This window comes from Onychostoma macrolepis, chromosome 07, assembly GCF_012432095.1.
Source record: "Onychostoma macrolepis isolate SWU-2019 chromosome 07, ASM1243209v1, whole genome shotgun sequence".
NCBI classification, from domain to species: Eukaryota; Metazoa; Chordata; class Actinopteri; order Cypriniformes; family Cyprinidae; genus Onychostoma; species Onychostoma macrolepis.
The window spans coordinates 27,212,205-27,224,484 of record NC_081161.1 but is presented as its reverse complement, the minus strand read 5'-3'; the positions used below and the strand labels follow the sequence as shown (position 1 = coordinate 27,224,484).

Below are 12,280 nucleotides of genomic sequence, written 5' to 3'. Positions count from 1 at the left end.
ATTTGACTTTTACCAACACAATGTTAAGTCTTACTGCCACCAACATTCGACCTGAAAGCTGCAGGATTTTTAATAGATATTCCAATTAGCACAGTTATACAGTGCTTCAACTGTGAGACTGCCCTCTGGCCACATTTGGAAGTTTTTAAGTTTTTCCTTGTTTCAGGAGGGGTTGATATGTGGATATTAACAATACAGAGTAGTGATCTGAGTGACCCGTATGGGGATGTAGCAGTCTCTGTATTTTTTCAGGACAATGATGGTTCTATAATACAAATCTCAATATGTTGAGAAGTAGGTTTCTAGCATTATAGCTCACTGAGATATGAACTGAAAAGTCTGAACTGTTTACCTGTATTTTACTTTACTGATTATACTGCAATGTTGTCAGCTCAGTTCATAACCTATTATTTAGATTTTTCATCCATAAAAACTATATACATACATATGAAGAGTTCAGATGCAAAAGCCTCTAACTGCATCTGAACTCTTCATATATTGTTATTACAATTTTAAATAAGTGTTATCTATTTTAATATATTTTATAATGTGTTTTATTCCTGTAATGCCAATCTGAATTTTCAGCAGAAATGAATCCAGTCTTCACTCTTCAGTGTCACATAATCCTTCAGAAATCATTCTAATATGCTGAATTGTGGCTCGAGAAACATTCTGTCATTATTACTAAGGATGAAAATAGTTAATAGTTAAGTACTTAATATTTTGGTAACACTTTAGAATAGGGATCACATATTCACTATTAACTAAACGTTTTCCCTGAACAAACTCCTAATTTGCTGCTTCTTAATAGTCAGTAAGGTAGTTGTTAAGTTTAGGTATGGGGTTGGATTAAGGGATCTAAAATATGGTCATGCAAATAATATTAATAAGGCATTAATATGTGCTTTATATGTAATAATAAACAGCTAATATGCTAGTAATATGCGGTCCTTAAAATGAAGTGTTACCAATATTTTTGTGGAAATTGTGATAATAATATATAATGTTATTATTTTGCAGTTTCTTTATCTATGTCTCTATAGTTGAAGTAATCTGATTTTGTTCCAAACAGAACTTAAAACACTAGGAGTGAAAGAGAGAGCGGAAAGTGTTCAACCGCTGCCTTCAGTAACTCCCCCAGTCTTCAAGATGCGATGGCCCTGTGAAAATGGGTGTGTGATCCTAATAACAGTCTCTCATCTATCTGAATATCTGCTGCCTGGATAATGGAGTTACACTAGAGTGAACTGAATAGAACAAATCCAGAGTAGAAACCAGCTCAGGCTCAACTCTCAGATGGGCTTCAGACATCTTCCTTTCACACCCTCTCATTTCCTCCCTCTCTCTCAGTGCCGTGTGGAGATTGGATTTTTACAGATCACAACGGCAAGGCAGCACACTCATTCAAGTGTGCTCCCCACGAGAAATGTATCATGATCTCTCATAATATTCTGTATACGGCTTCACCGAAGCGCTGCTCCTTAAATGCGTTTGTGGTATTAATATTAATATTTATGGACTGTGAGTGAGGGCTGTCTATGCAGAATGGAAGAGCAAACTTTCATTAATTCCTATGGAGGGGAAAGTCCAAATTAATTCCAATTCTCATTTTAATGCCTTTATGCTAATGCGGGCACAGAGAGCGAGCTAAGAGGAGCCCAATGGAGGAGAGGGTTCAAGTTTAAAGCTCAGAGAGATCACCGGCATTCCCAGTGATGGGGACCAGACCTCGCTCACACACACAGTTTCTCACACACTCTGTAGCCATGGCAAATGATACACACAATTTAAATCCAAACGACAGCTTACTCCAATGAATCTAGCATCGGTGCTAAGCAAATTACACTACACCGCAAATACATTGCGAAGTAAATTGAAACACAAACTAAACACTGCAGTCGATTCGACTCCATTATCCGAACCCCCACCCCCTCTCTAATAAAAAGATCTAGTGAGTTTTTTGGCCACTCACTTCAGGCTGGATGAATGAGATTCTAGTCCATCCATTTCGGTTTGTCGAGCTTGCTTAACTGAATCGAGCTCGGCCAAACACAAATAGATTGCTCCTGTGGTCTCCCCACGTCCCCATCCCCTTCTCTTACACCTGTGATCATTACATATTTACTGCACAGACAAGCTCTCCCGGCTGCTGATAGTGGCCTATCCGTTAATGTCTGTGTTCTGGCACCTGCTGGGTTATTGTCATTAATTGAGCTCATTTGAGAAGCAGGTCGGGGCAATAGAAACGCAGGTGTGTGGGACAACTGTTATTATCCAAGTACGCAGACTGGTCGAAAGAAGACGGATCCCTTCATCACTGGAGGTACTGTTCCTGATGGCTGTCCATTCTTTCTACTTTTAACCCACATTAGCAGTTAATTGAGCTTTCAGATTCATTAATATTGTCTATTTGGTATTATTTGATAAAAAAAAAAAAAAATTGATGTAATCTAATAGTGAACATCGCTCAAACAAAGCTTTGCTTCTCTTTGTTAAAGTTAGGTACTGAGGCTGAATTTTGTATTTCTAGGATGCCATTTTGATTTTCAGAATCTCAATTAAACAATAAAAGAAGGCTCTATCCCACAAACCATTAATACTCCTAGATACTAGTTTTACCTTATGTATACCGGATGTATTTAACCTAGGAAAAATATGTGTGTATAGATATGTGATAGAATTATTATATGTGTGTGTGTGTGTGTGTGTGTGTGTGTGTGCAATATATACAATATATGTTTTTTATATAGTTTTTGATCTTCTGCATGGTTGCATTTATTTGAAATATTATCACAATGTAAATAAATATATATATATATACACTGTAAAAAAAAAAAAAAAAGTTGAGCGAACTTAAAAAAACATTTTTTACCAGCTTCAGCAGATTTTTGAGTTTGCTCAACTTGTTTTTGTGGGAGATTCTCAATTTTTTGTTGTATAAACTTAAAACAACAAGTTGAGAAAACTCAAAAATCTGCTGAAGTTTGTTGCCTTAAAATTTTAAGTTGGCTCAACTTTTTTTTTTACAGTGTGTATATATATATATATATATATATATATATATATATATATATATTCTATTTACGCCTATCCTTTAAGCTATTAGCAGCCATTACTTCAGTCTTCAGTGTCACATGATCCTTCAGAAATCATTCTAATATGCTGATTTGGTGCTCAAGGAACATTTCTGAAATATTTCAGTTCAGTTCAAGTCTTTACTGTCACTTTGAAACAATTTAATGCATCCTTGGATTCCCCAATATTAATAGCATGTTGGCTAAAGCTAATGTTAAATGTCAATTTTTTTGTAAAAAGAAGCCAGATTCCAGTTGTAAACACAATGACTGGAGTCACTGCAAGCTCTACATTGCAATATATAGACCTATACAATTAAAAATGGCAGCAACTCTTCACTGAGTTGACACTACGATGATTAACCTGACAAACTGCATGACAATCCTCACCAAAGAAATGTAGTTTGACTGTATTAACACTTATCCTCTCATACATTGTGTAGGCATATTAACACACACACACACACACACGCACACTATCTCTTTCTGACACCCACACGCTCTTTCGGTCTCACTCTTGCCTTCCTCACTGAGCACATAGTAAGATTTATTCTAGTCCTGAAGAGCTGTGGCCGGAGCTGCTGGATATTTATGGTTTAATAAGACTTACATAAGTCTTGCAGGTGTGCTTTCCGTCCCGCCACCAAACCTATTCACATGATTTATGGAGGGCCTTTGGATTGCGTACTGATTTAGAACCTCTCTCACTCAAGCTCTCCCTCTTTCTCTCAACGGTTGTGGGCCTGTTCGTTGCTTAAAGCTCACCATGGTTGCTCTTTCTCTGTCTGGGTTTTGGAGGACAGGGCCTGCCAAAATGGACTCCAGTGCTCACACAGCAAGACTCAGTCTGCTTCATTACTGAGAGTGTCTGCCACACAAATCAGATTGATATATGGATGCAGAGCAGATACAGTGATGGCGAGGGAGCGTTGATTGTCAAATCAGAACCTAAACTTGAACGTGTCCAGGTTTGGTGCAAATTAACAGTGCAGGAGACACAAAAAAAAATCATGACATCCAAGTTATCGCTCCCATGGAGGCAATTGTCGGATCGTGCAAAGCAATCGTGTCAGTAAAGTTTAAGAGATTCTCAAGACCTCCTGTGAAAACTTTATAGCAAAAAAGTAAGTATAACTGGCTGGACCACCATTCTTTAAATCACAATATGGAGTTTTAGACATGTGAATGTTTAAGTCAGTAAGAGAGATGAGCGAAGACAGCATCAATAATACAGGATGTCATTTAAAGCTGTGGGTTAAGGCTCCTGAGTGTAGTCTGCCCATCTGGATGATGTATTGTTGAGCTCTCTGGAATGACAGGTGTGTATGAAGCTAGACCGTATGATTTAACAATGCCACGAGAAGATCAAGTTCATCACAGCGTGCTCGAGTCTGCGAGCAAGTGAGCGAGTGAAAGAGGGTTATCAGACAGGAATGCCGCTTCACCAAATAGCCTCAGACGTTCGGACACACTCTTGACACACACACTCTCGCCACACCTCGTCGACCTGTCCGCGCTCTCTTCCTCCTCCTCCGGGGAGCTCCCTCCATTCTCATGCAACAATGCAAAACTCCCTCATTACCATCTCCTAAATATTCATGAATATTCGGCTGGATAAGCGTGTCACCTGAAGAGTGGCCTTTTACTGTCCAATAAGCACACACATCCATCTCCCTCTCTGATAGGCCAAATAAAGGGGAACGTCCAGAGCGTGTCTCCGCGGAACGAAGAAAAAGAAAGAAAGGGAATTTTGAAATGCTAAATAACAGGGGAGGGGTAGGAGCGAGGAGGATGAATCAGTCATATTGAGTGACATTCCTCAGATCTGAGCATCTTATCCTGGGTGAAATATTCTTATCTGACTGTCATAGGACGTGACACAAACAGGAGGGGAGAGCAGAGCGGGCAGGTGATTGCAGAGCGCCGAACAGACGTTGCACTACAGAGGAAGAGAAAGAGAGCCAAATGGGGAGAAACAAAATCTATATTTTGCCAGCCTTTAAAAAAAGATTTTATTATGTTTAATAAACATATTCAGCACATGTGTATAGATATGTGCATTATAATAGACTATATGGATACAGCTTGTTACATTTGTGAGTTTAAAAAATTACAATGAAGAAAATGGACAAACTGTGCAACAACAAAGAAAAATTAACAAACAAACGGGATCTAGTGGATGCCGGGTACAATGAGGTAAAAAATAAAATTCTGATATACTGATATACGTAAATAAAGCTATTTTTAAACATTGATGTTTTTATGCGCTCTGATCTCTGCAGGAAAGAGCATAGATATGAACAAAGGCATTGCTGAATATGAAAATGATTTCTCTTTTGAAAATTAGTCTTCGCCACAATGGTGCGTGACATAACGTCGTAAAAAAAAAAATTATATCTTTTTATAGTCTGTTTTAATTATTATTGGCAATGTGGAAATTCAATCAAAAGCATAAGGAAAAAATAACTTTTACGCATAATGAAGGTTTTGTTCCTCAAAGAGTTTCTGTGGTATTATACACTAATCAGTAATTCACTTAAGCAGAACTGACCAGATAACGAGAAAAGGAATTTGAGCATATCAAAAACATCACAGTGCCCTATCACTTTAGACTCTTGTCAGAGGCTTTGATGTGCCCTGCTCTCAAAATGGTAGTGTGCTTAAAAAAATTGCAGCTCAATTTAAGTCTCATCCAAGGAGCTTACAACTGTAATTAAATCATTAAATTCTTGTCTACGCTTCACAGAGCGTAGAGAAATTAACTTCCCACCAACCTCATTTTCTATTTGAACATGAAATAATGATTTTCTGCCAGTCTAATTACAAAGCCAACATCTGATCAAGCCAGCATCCAGAGGGGATTATCACATGCTGCAGTATTAGAGCTCATTACCAGCTTGAGTGCAAAATTATTACATCTTGTAATTGGATGGTGAGATTTATATACAGATCGGGCTGGTTTCTGTAAGATTGTAATTACAAGGTTCGTTGGTTAGCTACTTATCAGAACTTTGCAGGAAAACAAAACAAATGGCTGGGCGAAATGAGCATGTCATTAACCTGTAACCTCAGAGACAGGGGCGAGAAGGGGGAGGGAGCACGTCTGTGCAAGCGTGTGTGTGTGTGTGCGCACACCGGGCTCGTGTCTGCATTAAGGGAAATGGGTTCATCCATTTCGGCACCCACCGGAGCAGCCCGCGCAAAACAGTCTGTTTCATTTATTTGACCTGCGTAATCTGTGCCTGTTAAAAAGAAAGAAGGTGGATGAGGGAGAGAGAAGGAACGAAGGGAGGGGGCTACCAGAGGAGAAAAAGAGAGGAGTAAATGAGCTGTCTCTGCCAGTAGGATGGGCTCAATGCTTCTATTACTTAAAGCTAACAGGCTGTGAAGCCATTCATTCACAGGGCTGAGAGGAGCTATTTGGGCCTGCTGGGGGAAAGAGAGAGAGAAAGACAGAGAGATCGCTAACCTGGCTACAGTGTGAGCAGCGTATGCACACACACACACACACACACACACACCAGGTAGCTTGTGCTTGGTAACGCCTGATATAAACAGGCAACTAATCAATGAAAGAGAGGGAGCTGAGTTTATGCCGGGAGGTGAAAGAAAAACCGGTGAGAGGGAAAGGGGGAAAAAGGTGAAAATAAAAATTGTTCAATTACCAATTACCTCACCAACACGTTCTTTCTTTATTTCTCTCTCTCTCTTTCTTTCTTTCGCTCTCTCTCTTTTTCTAGAACAAGTGATTTTGCAGCACAAATCAATGTTGGCAGGTCAGGCAGCCAGCTACTAATCTTGGCATTACAACGCTCCAATCAGCGCGAGCCAGGTAATGGAGTTGTTATTGAACTTCATAGTTAGGATTAGATTCTCAGCGAAGATCAATGCCGCTCTGAGATGAGACTGATAAAGGCCTGATAGCAATCTGAATCCCTATAGCCATACACTGAGCCTCTCTCTCTTTCTCTGTGTGTGTGTTCGAATTCCTCTACCTCTTGTCCTCTCTTTCGCCTTTTCTCCTGTTCCCTTTTCTCTCTGTCGTCTGATTGGGCTACAAAGGCTTTCACCTGCGTCCAGCTCTTTTTATGTTTATATATTGTTGCTTGACCAGACATAGTCAGTTAAGTACTGCAGCAATTTGTCAGTGAGGACGATGTTTATTTAAATGTCTACACTGTTTAAGAAATATAATGATTTTTGAATTATGGACTGACATAAATGAAGATAAAACGCACAATAATAGGAGAAAATTGAGCATTGAGAGATATTATGATGTATCCCAAAGAGCCAGGCTGTGATGAGAAAAGGGAATTGAGTATCTAGCGAGGTACAGGGTAATGACTACATTTTTTATCACAACTAATGGCCTTTTAATTCTCTCTCTTTTCCTCCTGCTTTGTAATGGGATTATTAATATCACTCTCTTTTCGAGTGTTTTGAGGAAATAAACCAAGCTAATGCTCTGTGGGGGTCAAAAGGAGCCACGTTCAAGCGCAATAGCTGCACTGGGAAAACAAAGACAATTTATTGGGGATTATAATTTCATAATTCAGCATTCATCAATGCTCATACAAAATGCAGTTTGAAGACTTATTTTCCTCAGGAGGAGAAGCGGCCTGTCACAAACCCCCGAGAGCGGTGGGAGCAGGACCTGTAGGAGCGGCTCACAAAGTTGATTTTGTTAAAGCTCGCAAAAGTACTTCATTTATTTCAGGGCTCCTTGTGGCCATTTAGCAAGTAGCGCTGCGGAGGCCCCTTGACAGTGCCAAATCAATAGTGAATCAATGGCCGAGGCAAATCAATCAGCCAGGTTTTCTTCTCAAAATATTTAATTAAACATGGTGGAAAATAACTCCAGGATTTATTGTTTGATGCTAAGAGCATTAGTGATTTGCCTTTTCCTGAGCTACGCCTGAGGCCCGAGTCACCAGAGCGCTGCAGGAGCTCAGTGGGACCAGGGGAATAGCAAAGACACTTTTCCAATATATAATAATGCTTGTATTTATACATGCGTATGCGGCTTCTTGACTCTCTCTCTCTCTCTCTCTTTCTCTCTCTCTCTCTCTCGAGTGCGCTAATCCACTGCAGCAGCAGATCGTTTGAGAGAGTGAGGAGAGACAGGGAGAGCGGCCCAGCAGAGCGCTATGCTTTTAGATAGTCTCCGTTTAACATCTTAATCCTTCACAACCATTCTACTGAGAGATGCACCACTGTCTGCCCACCACTGGTGAGCATCTCCTCCGAGCTGTGTGGCCAACCAGTGTGGGCCATATTTTATTTTTTTGAAAAGAGAGTAAACCTGGAGGTGCGTCGCAATTCAGATACTTATGCACTACTCTGTGCCATTTTGTAGTAGAAATAGTGTGAGTAGTGTGTTCAATTTCTAAAAAGAAAAAGTGCACTTCAAATAATATGATGCACTTGATTCACCTAAAAAATTAATGCTAGACACTTTTAGCTTTGGATGATTAAATAACCTTATTCATAGTGCAATAATCTACACTTTAAGAAACAATGGTACAAAAGCTGTGCCCTTTTTAAAAATAATTAATATTTACCATTATATTACTAATATGCACACTTTAGGGGTAATTCAAGTACAAAGGTGTACCTTTCGAAACTTTTCTTTTTTAAGAGCAACATTTGGAACACAAATTGGATTTTTGGTCACCATGCTCAACTTCAATCTGTGTAGTGCTGAAAACCTCTCACTCGGGTCAATTCACCCCCTTAAATTTTTCAGTTTGGTGCTGCGTGTAATCATTAATCGCTTTTCATAATCTGCAGGATACAGAAGGAAGTGATTTGATTGCACACATGCTAAGCTTCTGACAGGGCCAGCCACAACAGACACCAGCAGACATTGATATGTGAGGATAATATAGAAGCGTGTTGGGATCTGGGATGTTTCTGAGGAGGAGAGAGGCGGTAACGGTGATGATGAGGGTGGCATTGTTCTGAAAATCTGGCAGCTCTTCCCAAGCCTGTGTGTATGAAAAGGGAATTAGGGGAGTGTGTGTCTGTGTGTGTATGTAATCATCACTGGGTCACAGTGGAGTGACCTACCAGCTGAGTCCATTGCTGCTCCACTGCTCACAAGGTAACAAATGGCCCCAAATACACAAACACATGCGTACACACACAGAGAGAAATAAAGTGGGTTAACATTTGCTCAATTTCACAAGTCAACTCTGAAAGCTAAATCTACAAACAATTACACTCGACTGCACACAAAAGAAACGGAGCGATCTTGTTATCCCAACGTCTGACGACTCCAGAAAATGGTCAATGTGTTTCTGTTTATTACAAATAGCTGCTTTTCTTTATCCCAGGGCAGGCTTCTATCAGCAATCAAAATAAAGAAAAAATATATACATGAGGGGGAAAAAAATATAATTATTTCTTAAAAAATTTTAATCTGAAATTGAATGTTGTTTAAATCAAACTGAATTCATGTATGTGTGTGTGTAGAATACAATGTAACATTGTAAATTTACATTTTCTTATATATCTAGATCTTGATATATTTCTATCTATAGTTACATAATTTGAATGCGGTTTATATAATGTGGACATAATAGATAGATAGTTAGATAGATAGACAGATAGATCAATGTAGCACACACACACTTTAACACACTTAGTCTGGAGTGTGTACATGAGGACAGTGCTTAGGTGGTCTATGTCATATCACTAACTGCATGCTGAGTATAAGTGCTGGCAGTATAAACTGCACTGACCTCAGTGTGTTGGCATGCTGTGCCACTCAATATTGCAGATTACACACACACACACACCGAGGACCATAATGCTATTCAGTCTAGACCTGATAAGAGGCTCGCACAATTTGCTATTAGCCGGTTCTAAAAAATAATAAGGATGGAAAAACTAGCTTGCATTCTTTTTCATTAAAGACATGAGGCTACTTTCTGAACTGGAAAGTTATACAAGGCATGCAATCTTTAAAAACCTACTTGACTTTATATTTGAGGACGCATCAATATGTAGACTGTGAGCTATTCTTCCCGCAGGGTTATCAGTGCCTCTGGGTGGATAGGGGCCTCTGTGTTAGTACAGCTGCTTCTCCTGCAGCTACATACAAACCTGCTACAGCAGCTGGAGAAAAAAAAAAAAAAAAAAGAGAAAGAGAGAGAGCTGGTAATCTTGAATGGACTGTATAAAAATCACACATTTAGATTATTACCTGATTACTCAAACAGCTTCTTTGCTTTATCAGTAAATCCACTCTATAGGTCTCATTTCAATCATGAATGGTAACTCTCTTTCTCTTTCTGTCACTCTCTTTTTGTTCAGCACAGTTTGTGGTGGATGGAAGATGTCTTCATTGGGGCACACTATAATCTTTCTATAGATATTAGACACAACTTGCTTCAGGCAAACATCTTCTATAAGAAAAAAAATCCTTCCCAGTGGCTGCCTTCAACTTGAGATCGATAGAATGCAACAATATTTTCCTTGTGTAATTCCTATACATCATAAACTGGCATTCTTTGGCCTATGAATATTCAAGTTAAATAACTTCCACTGGAAAATCTTGTGTTCAGAAATTGCTTACTTCACCACTTAATCAAATTATTTTATTATGTACACAGAGAATGTTAGTTAGAGGACCAATACGGGTTTTTGTTGTGCAAGTGGTTTATTACTGAGCCCTTAATGAAATGTCTCAAGTCAAGTCACAAGTAGAGTTAAGGATCAATAATTTCTTTATGTGGTTTATTATTAGGAGTTACTGCTGACTGAATTAGTTTTGAAACCAGAAGTAGTTAATGTGTGTGTCACCACATGAAGCATTAAGCATAAGTGACCGGATTGTTTACAGTTATTACTACTAACATACATTTGGAATGGTATTAGTAATGGTAATGCATTGGCTCAGCAATTTGCATATGTGCAGATGACAGTTTTATAGCTAAGATAAGTGAATTCTCATCTGTCAACATAATAACACAAAACGAATCTGAGAGTTCCTAAATGGTGCTTGTGCACTCTGGTCTTGCCCTTGAACACACGTACACAATTTCTTTCAGTCGTGCTACTGTGTGTCTTTCTGTCACTTCTCCATAAACTGACAGCAGCAAAGCAAGCTCCAACTTGTATTTTAATTCAGGCCTGAAGTTACTTATTTCAGTATTGATCAGCTGTAATGCTGAATCAATGCTCATCTTGTTACCTGGGCTATACCCGTGTAACACACTGATATCCCCGGCCACAGGAACTCATTCCCTTTGCAAAGTGACTTTACCATAAAATCAATGGCTGCTTTGTTACTGATACAGGAGACAACCACGCAGAGAAAGGCTGGCAGCAGTGAAGAAAACATGCATGTGGCTAATATTCAAATCACCATTTTGAAGATAGCTCTGAAAACATTTTCTGTGCTTTGTTTTTTGCCAGAAATAAAAAGAATGTTGTTGTTGTTGTTGTTGATGATGATGATGATGATGATGATGATGATGATGATGATGATGATGATTTTACATTAACAATAATAATACAATTATTATTAATAGTATCACTATTAATAATAATAATAATAATAATAATAATACGCCAGGTAGAACTATTGAATGACCAGCAAAAGTAGAAAAACTGGAAATTTATTCTCGTCACGTTCACATTGTCAGTCATTCCCAACAAATTTACTCTAAAAAGCAACTGAGAAAAAAAAAATAAAATAGGTCTTGTAGGTGTGTGCACTCTTTGCTGAGAGGGCAGATGTTGGCAAATAGCGATAAATGAAAGTGACCCTGCCTTGCTAATAGAACAACTAGAAGCCCGCGCTAGACCGCCATCAAAATATTTACCAAAGCTGCGCGCGAAGACTGGGCAGCGCGTGCTCTGACCTTCTCAATCAATTACTGCGCGTGGCCGCCGCTGGCTGCGCAATTTACCAAATCCAAATTCCCACTTTATGACCGCGCTGCTCCGACTATACGCTTGCCCCGTATCACAGCCGATGAAACAATCGAGAATAAGTCCCTCCAGATTTCCGCCACCTCAGCACACAGACTTCAGCAGTCACTTAATAGACTGGGTTGTCGTCGAAGCGTTGATGCTGAGGAAAATGGTTTTTCTTCCCTTTTCGTCTGTGCTTTGAACGAGTTGCCCACAGTATAATATAGGCTGCACACAGTATAATATTGGATATACGGTTAACATTTATAAAATTAAGATAGACG

At 39.1% G+C, this 12,280-nt stretch overlaps 1 long non-coding RNA gene across 1 annotated transcript; it reads right to left on the bottom strand.

The window, feature by feature from the left end:
- Positions 1-8,893: 8,893 nt before the first annotated feature.
- LOC131543368 (uncharacterized) lies at positions 8,894-10,184 on the bottom strand. Its single transcript, XR_009271894.1, has 3 exons — positions 10,052-10,184; positions 9,144-9,166; positions 8,894-9,061 (listed from the first exon to the last, which is right to left on the bottom strand). It is a non-coding gene; the product is annotated as an uncharacterized LOC131543368 (long non-coding RNA).
- Positions 10,185-12,280: the final 2,096 nt, after the last annotated feature.